Below are 13,413 nucleotides of genomic sequence, written 5' to 3'. Positions count from 1 at the left end.
ACAGGCAGAGTTCAGTGTGTTTAAGTTGCAGATGTGTATTCGACTTTATTCTTTAACTTTGTGTAGCCAGTTGTCCCAACATTATTTGTTAAAGAGTCTGTTCTTTCACCTCTGGATGGTCTTACCACAACTGTCAAATGTCAGTTGACAGTAGATATTTAGGTTTATTTTTGTATTACTAATCCTACTGCATTGATCTATATGCCTGTCCTTGTGCCAGTACCAAGCTGTCTTTGACCGTTGTTTCATAGTTAAGTTTGAAATCGGACAGGAAGTATGTCTCCCTCTGCTTTTCCAAGATTGTCTTGGCATTCTGGCTTCATAAGAATTTTAAAATAAGCTTGCTAATTTCTGTAAAAATGTTAGCTGGAATTTGGACAGGGGCTGTGTTGCATCTGTAGATCAGGTTGAGGAATGTTAGCAATTTTATTAAGCCTTCTGATCCATAAACATGGAATGTTTTCCCAGTTTCTTAGTTTTTCTGTAATTTATCTCAACAAGACTTTGTAGTTTCCAGAGAATGTTTTATACTCCTTTCTTAAATGTATTTCTAAGTTGTTTTTTTCATGCTATTGCAAGTCAAGTTGCAATTATATAAAAATCAATTGATTTTATGTATTAATCTTGTATCCTGCAAATCTGCTGAACTTTATTCATTCTGTCAGCTTTTTTTTAAGTAGAATTCTTAAAATGTTCTATATACAAGATAAGTAGTATATAAATAGAATTACTACTGTCTTTCCAATATGAATGTCTTTGATTTCTTCCTCTTGTCTAATTGCTCTGAGTAGAACATCCGGTACAATGTTGAAAACAAGCAATGACAGTTAGCATTGCTCTTGTGCTTCTTAACTTAGGCAGAAAGTGTCCAAGCTTTTACCACTAAGTTTGATGGTAGGTGTGTGTTTCCACATTAAAGGGTTTGAGGCCTTTTATCATGTTGAGGAAATTCCTTTTGATTCCTAGTTTGTGAGAGGTTTTATCAAGAAACTGCATTGAATTTTCTCAAATGCCTTTACTGAAATTATCAGAATAATTGTGAGTTTTTTGGCTTATTGATAGCAATGTTTAGTTGTTAAGCTAACTTTGCATTCCTGGGATAACTCACTTGGTTCTGGCATATACATTTTTCTGTATGTTGCTATATTTATAAAGGTCTTAATTCCAAATATAACTGTAGTGTTCTATAAGAAGGATTTAATTTTTCTTCTAAAAGTAAAAATGCTGATTCATAATATTACTGATTTTGTATTTCACTATTCTATTGCACTGGAAGAGCCTTAGATATATTCATTGCATAACTATAATCATTAATATTTGTGTAACAATACCAGACCACCTGACCTGCCTCTTGAGAAATTTGTATGCAGATCAGGAAGCAACAGTTAGAACTGGAGATGGAACAACAGACTGGTTCCAAATAGGAAAAGGAGTACATCAGGGCTATATATTGTCACCCTGCTTATTTAACTTCTTTGCAGAGTACATTATGAAAAACACCGGGCTGGAAGAAGCACAAGCTGGAATCAAGATTGCCAGGAGAAATATCAATAACCTCAGATATGCAGATGACACCACCCTTATGGCAGAAAGTGAAGAGGAACTAAAAAGCCTCTTGATGAAAGTGAAAGTGGAGAGTGAAAAAGTTGGCTTAAAGCTCAACATTCAGAAAACGAAGATCATGGCATCTGGTCCCATCACTTCATGGGAAATAGATGGGGAAACAGTGGAAAGAAACAGTGTCAGACTTTATTTTTTTGGACTCCAAGATCAGTGCAGATGGTGACTGCAGCCATGTAATTAAAAGACACTTACTCCTTGGAAGAAAAGTTATGACCAACCTAGATAGCATATTGAAAAGCAGAGACATTACTTCGCCAACAAAGGTCCATCTAGTCAAGGCTATGGTTTTTCCAGTGGTCATGTATGGATGTGAGAGTTGGACTGTGAAGAAAGCTGAGTGCTGAAGAATTGATGCTTTGAACTGTGGTGTTGGAGAAGACTCTTGAGAGTCCCTTGGACTGCAAGGAGATCTAACCAGTCCATTCTAAAGGAGATCAGCCCTGGGGTTTCTTTGGAAGGAATGATGCTAAGGCTAAAACAGTTCTTTGGCCACTTCATGCGAAGAGTTGACTCATTGGAAAAGACTCTGATGCTGGGAGGGATTGGGGGCAGGAGGAGAAGGGGACGACAGAGGATGAGATGGCTGGATGGCATCACTGACTCGATGGACGTGAGTCTGAGTGAACTCCGGGAGTTGGTCATGGACAGGGATGCCAGCTGTGCTGTGATTCATGGGGTCGCAAAGAGTTGGACACGACTGAGTGACTGAATTGAACTGAACTGAACACTGATTTCACAAACATGTACACATATTTTAACTTCTTCCTCAGGATAAAACAGTATAATAGCAAGTGTATGAAAAAAGATGTAAAAATACAGCATTTTATGGATATGCCTTAAATTCTGCTTCAAATACATCACCAATTTTCTCAATTTACCAACCATTTACATGAAAGCTATTCATACGTACCTTAGTTCTGAACAGCGACATTACAAAATACAACAATGCTATCAGTATTTTTAACTGTCAAGGTTGAATAAGAAACAACAAGGAAGCATTGGATATCTGTCTCTGAGTGTGTGAAATGAAAATTTTTTGCCAATGAAAACAAAATAATGTTTTAGCAATGTAGTTAGTCGCTCTATAACCTTATCTACACTAGTTATATATTATTTGCAAGACACTAAATCAATGTTTTCATGTAGCTAGGAAGTGAGTAGGGCATTTCTACTTTAATAATTTTGAGAAATACTACATATACACAAGGTAAATGCCGTGACATGAGTTAACACTTTGAAAATATTTGGGAAAAATGTTTCCTTAAATATCCATTGACAGCAGACCGCTTTTTTCTTTTGTTCCAAAAAATAAAATTTCAACAAGATTTCTTAAAGGAAACATCATAATTTGTCATATAAATTAGCCAGAAACATAATTTTAAAATGTAAAAAAGTATACATTTTTAAATTAACTTTCATACTTTGGGGAAAATTCTGCTGTAGCATACTCACCTTCTCTCACCCAAATTCCCATGGTTTTGATTCATCTCTTTAAAAAGTTAGCTTTGTAAATACATGAGTTTGCCTAAAGTCTTTAGGAAATTTTTATATCAGCCATATAAATATTTCTTAAAAGTGGGATTTCTGAAGGTTTCAGTTGTGAATATAAGGGAATCAGTTTTACTTTCAGTACATGTAGTATAATAACATTGAGTCTTAGAATGAAGGAAGAATGAAGATTTCAGGAAATGAATGAAACAAGATGGATGAAAGAAAACGGCCTCTTGGTTTGCAACAAAAGGAAAAAAAAGTTTCCATTGAGCTCTGCTGAATCTTGTCCAATATCTAGGATTATCTTCTAAAAATCATAAAGAGAAAGGAACATCCTCAAATAAAATTGGTAAATAAATTATATAAAATTATTGGAAATTTAAGTATGCATTGAAATGCACATCATACTTTAAGTTTCAGAAAATTCTTAGGAGATGTCTCAAGACATATTAAAGTTCTTTTGAAATCACTCTTTCTTGAATTGTACTCCATGTGGAATTATCTTAAGATTTATTTGCATAGCATTAAAATTATGTAAATTTATAAATCTAATCCTGGTTATTTCATTTCCTTTACTAAATGATATTTAATAAGAATGCAAAGCTCTATATGTTTTGGACTCAATCTTTTGTCAGAGACATGATTTAAAAATATTTTCTCCGAATGGTAAAGCTATCTCTTCATCTCTTACCAGTGTCTTTCAGAAGAGCCAACCTTTTCTTATTTTTGTTATTATTTTGATGAAGTCAGTTTATGTTTTGCTTAAAATAGATTACTCTTTTTATATCAAGTCTAAGAACTCTTCAACCTAATCTTAGTTTCTACAGTGTTTTCCTCTGACTTTTTTCCCTCTGTTTGATAATTTTATTAAAAAAAAAAATTGCAGCCATGCCATGCAGCATGAGGGATCTTAGTTCCCCTACCAGGGATCAAACCTACACCCCCCTGCATTGGAGACATGGAGTCTTAAACACTGAACTGCTAGGGAAGTCCCTTGATAATTTTACTTTCACCATTTAGATCTTTCATTTATTCTGAGTAAATATTGATAAGATATGGTGCTTATGTTGATTTCCTTCTGTCTGTGTGATTGTGCGTGCCTGGCCAGTTATTGCAATACCATTTGTGAAAGGCATTATTCTTTGAGCATTGAATTCCCTTGGTATTTGTATTAACCAAATGCCATATTTGTGAGGACCATTTTATGGACTCTCTTATTTTCCCCAGTGCCACATTATTTTTATTGTTGTTACTTTAAGTCTTTATATCCAATTTCATTTTCTTTTTTTTGCCAAAATTGTTTTCCCTGTCCTACTTGTACCTCCATGTGCTTTACAATAAACATATTTATCTAAAAAAATAAAATAAAAATTATTGACATGAATCCAAATTTTACATTTTGTTAAAATTTTTGACCCATTTGGAAAGAATTAGCATCTCTACAATAACGAGTATCCCAATCCAAGAGCACAGTATGTCTCTTAACTTATTTAGATCTTTTGCTTATTTTATCAGCATTTTGTAGTTTTCAGCATACAGTTGTTGTAATTATATGCTAGATTTATACTTAATTATTTAATTTTGATGGGTCTGAAATAAGTGGTATTTTTTAAAGTTTGTATTTCCAATTGTACATTGCTACTGAAGGGTTTCCCAGGTGGTGCTAGTGGTAAAGAAAACCAGTGACACTTGTGGTAAAAAACTCACCTGCCAATGCAGAGACACAGGTTTGATTCCTGGGTTGGAAAGATCCCCTGGAGGAGGGCACGGCAACCTACTCCAGTACTCATGCCTGGAGAATCCCATGGACTGGGAAGCCTGGCAGGCTACAGTCCCATAGTTTCACAAAGAGTTGGAAACAATTGAATGAATTTAGCACTCATGCATTATATAGAAATAAAATTGATTTTTATGTGTTGACTGTGTATCTTGGAACCTTGCTAAACTCATTATTAGTTCTGAGAGCTTTTATGTGGATTATTTTGGATTTTCTACATAATCATATTGTCTAGAATCAGGTTGTTTTATTTCTTTGTCTATGACCTGAGTTCTTTTTATTTATCTTTATCGCTTTGTTGCATATGTTAGGATTTTCATCATTATGTTGAACAGGAGTGGTAAGAGAGGATATCTTTGTTGTTGTTTTGTTCTTAATGGAAATTTATTCTCTCCTCTGTTAAGTTTGATGTTAGATATACACATGACTGTGCATTTTTTTCTTCTTTAAATTATTATTATGGTGGGTTACATTAATTAATTTTCAAATACTGAGCAAGCATTGAATTCTCAAAATATGCTCCACTTGGTTATGGTGCACTGGTCCTTTTACATATTTTGAATTTAATTTTTAAAAATCTTTTTTAAGGTTTTTTGGTGTATGTCTAAATTCATAAGGGGTATTGTTATGTAGGTTTTTTCTTTATTCCACATTTGTCTGATTTTAGTATTAAATGAGTCAGCAGGCATTCTTTGTCTTCTGCTTTCTAGAACAGATTGTGTAGAATTGGAATTATTTCTTCTTAAAATAAGTAATGAGTTTATAATATAAAGTGTCCAGATATATTTCTGCATATTTTTTACCTAGAAATTTGGTCTACCTGATAGTCATATTCAGAATGTTTGTTTCATCTGGGGTGAGTTTTGATCATGTATATTATTTACAGCAGTATATTTACATTAGTATCAAATAGCTGCAGGGTCTCTAAACATACATGTTTTTCATTCCCAATTATTATAACTGTATCATTTTCTTCATTGTTGCTTAATCAGTCTGGCTAAGAAGTCTGTAAATTTTTTGATCTTTTCAGATAAACACATTTAGAGCTTATTGATTTTTGATTGTTTTCAGTTTTACTGATTTTCCCTTTATCTTTTTCTTTTACTTGAAGTGTGGTTGATTTACAATATGATACTAGTTTCAGGTATACAACATGGTCACTCAACATTTTTATAGCTTATACTCCATTTAAAATCAGCACAAAATAATGGCTATATTTCCCTGTGCTAGACAGTGCATCCCTGTGGCCTATTCATTCATTCACAGTAGTCTGTACCTTTCAGTCCCCTAACCCCATCCTACTTCTCCCCACCTCCCCATCCCACTGGTTACCGCTAGTCTGTTCTCTATACCTGATAAGTCAGTTTCTCTTTTGCTATATTCATTCATTTATTTTTTAGATTCCACATATAAGTGATAACATACAGTATTTGTATTTGTCTAATGTTTCAATGAGTATAATACCCTCCAAGTCTACCCATGTTATTGCAAATGGCAGTGTTCATTTCCTGTGACTAATATTTTCTTTATAAAATAAATCTTTGTTCCTCTGTTGATGGACACTTAGATCATTTCCATATGTTGACTATTGTAAATAATACTGCTATAAAGTTAGGGTTAGACCTCAACCAGTACCCTTTTGAATTAATGTTTTCATTTTCTTCAGATGTGCCTAGGCATGAAATTGTTGGATCATATGGTATATTTACATTTTTTTGAGGAACCTCCACACTGGTTTCCACAGTAACTTTTTATTTCTGTTGTTTCTCCTTTTCTTCCTAAAGTTCAGCCTTCCTTCTTGAGTATGTAACTTCTATCTGAAGAACTTCCCTTGGCAATTATTTAGATCTATTCACTAAGGATTCTCTGAATTTCCTTTCAGCAGAGAATGTTTATTCCTGAAGTATATATTTGCTGGATATATAATGATAGATTGATAGTATTTTTTTTCCCCTCAGGAAATTAAAATGTTACACCAATTCCTTCTGGCTTGCATGTTTAAATATAAACATAGCAATTGATCATTGATCTCTCCTAGGTAATAGGTCATTTCCTTTAACTGTCTTTAAATTTTTTTTTTCTTTCTTTTTACCAACTAGATTATGATGTGTCAGTTTGTATAGTTTGGGAGTTTATCCTATTTTGCATTTATTCAGCTGAATAAAATCTTAATAAAACAGATTACAGTAATCAGTAAAACAGATGACATCTTTTACTGTACTTGGGAATGTTTCATCCTATTTAAATTTATTTAAAGTCATATTTTTCCTTCTCCCGTTCTGGGACTCATGATACAAAATTTATAACATTTGTTATTGTTCCATAGCTTATTTTTAACTGCAATAGGTTTTTCTATGATATTAAGCTATATAATTTATATTGATTTATCTTTTCAACTGATTCTTTCATCAGTTATCTCCTTTCCATTGTGACCTCAACCAGTAACTTTTGATTTTAGCTATTGTATATATATATATTTTTGGTTCTAAATTTTCATTTATTTCATCTCTAAATAGTTTATTTCTTTACCTGATATTTTCTATTTTAATGTTTATTTTCACATTTCTTTAAGTGAATATTTTTATAAAAGCTACTTTTTTCATATTTAGTCAAACAAGTGCAATCAAAATATCATAGCTTTTTTGTTAGGCAAAACTGAATGCTAGATTTCTAATGTATATTCACTCAAAACTTTGATATAGTTCCATTTATTCTGGCATTCAGTATTACTGCTAAAAGTCTGGAAAGCTTATTATCTTAGTGATTTAAAAAATTTTTTGAATGAAGCTTGAAAGTTCTGAGAATATAAAGAAATAGTGTTGTTTAAAAAAAAGGAAATTAATGTGTAATACAATATTATTAACAAAGTACAGATTTTGTTAAAATATCACAAAATTTTATGCTAGTGTCCATTATTTATTTTCATACCTTATTCAAGAGTCCACATTGTGTTTAGTTGGATTGAGCAACCGAATTCAGCTACATGCAGCAAATTCTGATAAATCTTCTTTTTATTATTTTTCTGTCACAAGTAATTTCTAATTTTCCTTTCTTTGGCTTCTTAGATATACACATCATTTAAAAGTGGACATTTAGTTTCCAAATACACGGGCTTTTCAAACTTTCTTTAATTTATTTTTTTTTGATATTAATCTCCCATTTAAATTCTTTATTCTGTGCAATCACCCTTTATGTTTATTGTCTTTGGACTTTATTGAGGCTTTCAGTGGCTAAGCCAAAGATCTCTCTTGGTAAATGTCACATTGCACTTGAAAATATGTAGGCTATTTTCAAATATTTTTTGATATTGATTTTTTTTTTTTTTGCTTTACAGTATTGGTTTTGCCATACATCAACAGGAATCCACCATGGGTGTACACATGTTCCCAATCCTGAACCCCCCTCCCACCTCCCTCCCTGTACCATCCCTCTGGGTCATCCCAGTGCACCAGCCCCAAACATCCTGTATCCTGCATCGAACCTAGACTGGTGATTCATTTCTTATATGATATTATATATGTTTCAGTGCCATTCTCCCCAATCATCCCACCCTCTCCCTCTCCCTCAAAGTCCAAAAGACGGTTCTATACATCTGTGTCTCTTTTGCTGTCTCGCATACAGGGTTATCATTACCATCTTTCTAAATTCCATGATTTCTAACATAATTCCATAGTGACAAGAGAACAGGCTCTGTATGATTTCAATACATTTAGACCATGAAATTGTTGCACCTTGTTTTTTGTCCCTGAATATGTTTCAGTATCTCCTCGTTTATAATATATGGGAACTTGAATAAAATTTGTATCCTGCTGCTTTGTGAAAGCAGTATAAATCTTAATTATGTTGAATTGCTTCATGGTACTTTTTACATCTACTATATCCTTCAGTTTCTCTGTCCATTCTATTAGTTTTTAAAAGTTTGATATTGAAACTCCAACTAAAAATCTTCATTTAGTTACTTAAAAAATAATTGTAATATATAGTGCAACTATAAGTAACTTTGTTCTGTCTTTTCCAAGTCTTTTCTCAATGTACTATCATAATTTCATTATTTAAAAAATACAAAAGAAAGAAAAAGGTACATTTGTTAGATAATGCCAACATCTGTCTACTTCCTTAGCATCTGTTAACTATTTTTTCACATGCAAGTTGCAATTTTCATGGTCCTTTGTATGTTTAAAATTTTTGATTCTAGCATTTTGAAGATTACTTCATAAGGATCTTAAAAAGCTATAAAGAATTTTGATATGTTTATCAGGCACTTGACCTTGTTTGTTTCAGGCCCTCAAGGTCCAACTGACATTCTATAGGCAGTAGTTGCAGTATGAGTTCAGTTTGAAAACAATGCTGTTTTCAAGTGTCCGTCAAGTGTCCAGGCTTACCCGCTGTGTGGAGGTCTAACCATTTCCACAGTTTTCAAAGTCTTGCATCCTAATTAGGGGCATATCCACACATGGGCAGGTTGTATGAAGCAGGCAGATTCATAAACAGGCTTGATTTCCCTAAGCTCTTCTGTCTTTGCTATTTCTGTATTACTTGATTTGTTTGGTTTTTCCTTTTAGGCTCTATAAGCTGAAGCTTTCACTTCTACAGTTGAAATTCAGAGTCTGGAAAACAAAGGGAAAAAAGCAATGCATTTTATTCAGCTTTCTTGGAACCACTGATTGATCTAACGGGGAAAAATTTTGTCTTTTAGAGTTTTTGTCTCTGCAGTTACCAACTTATACTTGCCACTGTCACACTTAGCATAGAAATGCCTGAAGTATATACAAGTAAATGTAGAAAAAAGTGAGGAAAAAAATAGAGATTTTTAAAACTTCTCTATGAGTTTAAGAGTTTCCATTTCTACTCTTTAACCTAGAACTAGACAGTTTCTTGGGACCTCTCTCTGCATTTCTCAGTTTCACACTGGTGAATACCTATGGGGGGAAAAATGTGAAATTCACTACCATTCCTTTAGTACTTTGAATTTTATGTTTTTCCTCAAATAGATGTAACACATTTTTTATTTAGGTTTTATAGGTGTATTTAGTGTGGGAGGAATGACGTTGTGTGCTTGTTTCCAGAACAGGGGTGTCTGGCTTGAAATTTCTTTAAAAAGAAAATATACATATATTATGAAATATGTATGTTTAAATATCATCATTAGATATCATTTTTAAACTTCAATATACAAAAAAAATCCTGTCTGTGTATAATTAATAAATCTAGAGGCTTCCCTGGTGCTCAGTGGTAAAGAATCAGTCTGATAGTTCAGGAGACACAGATTCCATCCCCGATTCTGGAGGACGCCCATTGTTATTGTTGTCCAGTTGCTAGTCATGTTCAACTCTGATCCCGTGGACTGTAGCATGCCAGACTCTCCTATCTTCCACTGTCTCTGGAAGTTTGCTAAAATTCATCTCCATTGAGTTGATGATGCTATCTAGTTATCTCATCCTCTGCCACCCCTTCTCCTCCTGTCCTCTATCTCTCCTGGCATCAAGGTCTTTTCCAATGAATTGGCTCTTGCCATCAGGTGCCCAAAGTATTGATGCTTCAGCTTCAGCATCAGTCCTTCCAATGAATATCCAGGGTTGAGTTCCTTTAGAATTGACTGGATTGATCTTGCAGGAAAAATAATAGCTTTGAGTATAGGAACTTTTGTTGGCAAAGTGATGTCTCTCTTTTAATACACTGTCGAGATTTGTCATAGCTTTCCTTCCAAGGAGTAAGTGTCTTTAAATTTCATGGGTTCAGTTACTGTCCACAGCGATTTTGGAGCCCAAGAAAATAAAAACTGTCACCACTTCCACTTTTTCCTCTTCTGTTTATCATGAAGTGATAGGACCAAATGCCATGATCTTATTTTTTTGAAAGCTGAATTTTAAGCCAGGTTTTTTACTCTCCTCTTTTCCCTTCATCAAGAGGCTCTTTAGTTCCTCTTCACTTACTGTCATTAGAGTTGTATCATGTGTATATCTGAGACTGCTGATATTTCTCCAGGCAGTTTTGATTCCAGTTGGTGATTCATCCAGGCCAGCATTTCCCATGATGTTCTCTGCATATAAGTTAAATAAGCAAAGCACAGCCTTATCATAGTCCTTACCCAATTCTGAACCAGTCAGTTGTTCCATATGTGGCTGTAACTCTTGCTTCTTGACACACATACAGGTTTCTCAGAAAACAGGTGGCCTAATACTCCCATCTCTTTAAGAATTTTCCAATTTGTTGTGATCCACACAGTTAAAGGCTTTAGTGTAGTCAATGAAGCAGAAGTAGATGTTTTTCTAGAACTCACTCCCTTGCTTTCTCCAAGAGCCAATGAATGTTGGCAATTTGATCTCTGGCTCCACTCCCTTTTTAACATAGCTTGTACATCTGGAAGTTCTCGGGTCACATTTTAATGAAGCCTAGCTTGAAAGATTTTTAGCAAAACCTTGCTAGGATATGAAATGAGTGCAATTGTACTATAGTTTGAACATTCTTTAGCATTGTCCTCCTTTGGAATTCGAAGGAAAACTGAACCTTTCCAGTCCTGGGGCTAACACTTTTCCAAATTTGTTGACATAATGAGTGCAGCATTTTAGCAGCATTTCTTTTTTAGGGTTTTAAATAGCTCAGCTAGAATCCCATCATCCCCACTAGCTTTGTTTGTTGTAATGCTTCCTGAGGCCTACTTGACTTCACACTCCAGTATATCTGGCTCTAGATGAGTAACCACACATTGTGGTTATCCACGTCATTAAGACCTTCTTTGATTATTTTTTTGGGGGGGTAGTCTTGCCACCTCTTTTAATCTCTTCTTCTTCTGCTAGGTCCTTATATTTATGTCCTTTATTGTGCCCATCACTGCATGAAATTTTCCCTTGATATCTCCAATTTTCTTAAAGAGATTGCTAGCATTTCTCATTCTTTGTGTTCCTCTGTTTCTTTGAATTGTTTATTTAAAAAGGCCTTCTTAACTCCCCTTGATTCCTCTGGACCTCTGCCATTCAGCTGAGTATATCTTTTCCTTTCTCATTTGCCTTTCACTTCTCTTCTTTCCACAGCTATATATTAAGCCTGCTCATACAATGACATTGCCTTCTTAATTTCTTTTTCTTTGGAATGCTTTTTTGCCTCTTGTCCAATTTAGGAACCTCTGTCCATAGTTCTTCAGGCACTCTGTCTATGAGACCTAATCTCTTTAATCTACCTGTCACCTCCACTGTATAAGGGATTTGATTTAAGTCATACCTGAATGGCCCAGTGGTTTTCCCTATTTTCGTGAATTTAAGTCTGAATCTTACAATAAGAAGCTGATGATCTGAGCCACCATCATTTCCAGGTCTTGTTTGTGCTGACCGTATATGGCTTCTCCATCTTTGGCTGTGAAGAACATAATCAATGTGATTTCAGTATTAATTATCTGGTGATGTCCATGTGTAGAGGCATCTCTTTTGTTGTTGGAAATGAGTGTTTGCTTTGTCTAGTGTATTCTCTTGACAAAACTCTGTTATCCTTTGTCCTGCTTCATGTTAGTTCTAGAAGATATTGTAGGTCTTCATAGGCCCAGTCAGCTTCAGCTTCTTTGGCATCAGTGGTTGGGGCATAGGCTTGAATTACTGTAATATTGAATGGTTTGCCTTGGAAATGAACCAAGATCATTCTATTGTTTTTGAGATTGTACTGAAGTACTGCATTTCAAACCTGTCTGTGGGCTATGAGGGCTACTCCATTCCTTCTAAGGGATTCTTCTCCACAGTAGTAGATATAATGGTCATCTGAATTAAATTTGCCTATTCCCATTAATTTTAGTTCATTGATTCCTAACATGTTGATGTTCACCCTTGCCATTTCCTACCTAACCATGTCAAATTCATGGACCAAACATTCCAGGTTCCCATGCAATACTGTTCTTAACAGCATCGGGCTTTACTTTCTCCACAAAACACATCCACAGCTGAGCGTCATTTCTGCTCTGGCCCAGCTTTGTCATTCTTTTTGGAGCTATTAGTAATTGCCCTCTGCTCTTCTCTGATAGCTCTGTTTGGTAAAGAATCTGCCTGCAGTGCATGAGACTACCGTTCGATTCCTGGGTTGGGAAGATCTGCTGGAGAAGGGATAGGCTACCCTCTCCAGTATTCTTGGGCTTCCCTTGTGGCTCAGCTGGTAAAGAATCTGCCCATAATGCGGGAGACCTGGGTTTAATCCCTGGGTTGAGAAGATCCCCTAGAGAAGGGAAAGGCTACCCACTCCAGTATCCTGGCCTAGAGAATTCCATGGACAGTCCATTTCACTTTCACTTTTCTGCTCTTCCCCAGTAGAATACTGGACGCCTTCTGACCAGGGCACTCATCTTCCAGTGTCATATTATTTTGCCTTTTCATATTGTCCATGGGGTTCTCCAGGCAAGAATACTAGAATTGGTTGTCATTTCCTTCTCCAGTGGGCCACATTTGGTGAGAACTCTTCACAAGACCCCTCTTTTTTGGGTAGCCCCGGGTGGCATGACCCATAGCTTCACTGAGTTATGCAAGCCCCCCCTGTCTCAACAAGAC

Source organism: Oryx dammah, unplaced genomic scaffold (assembly GCF_014754425.2).
Source record: "Oryx dammah isolate SB20612 unplaced genomic scaffold, SCBI_Odam_1.1 HiC_scaffold_11081, whole genome shotgun sequence".
Lineage (NCBI taxonomy): Eukaryota > Metazoa > Chordata > Mammalia > Artiodactyla > Bovidae > Oryx > Oryx dammah.
This window is presented reverse-complemented; position numbering follows the sequence as displayed.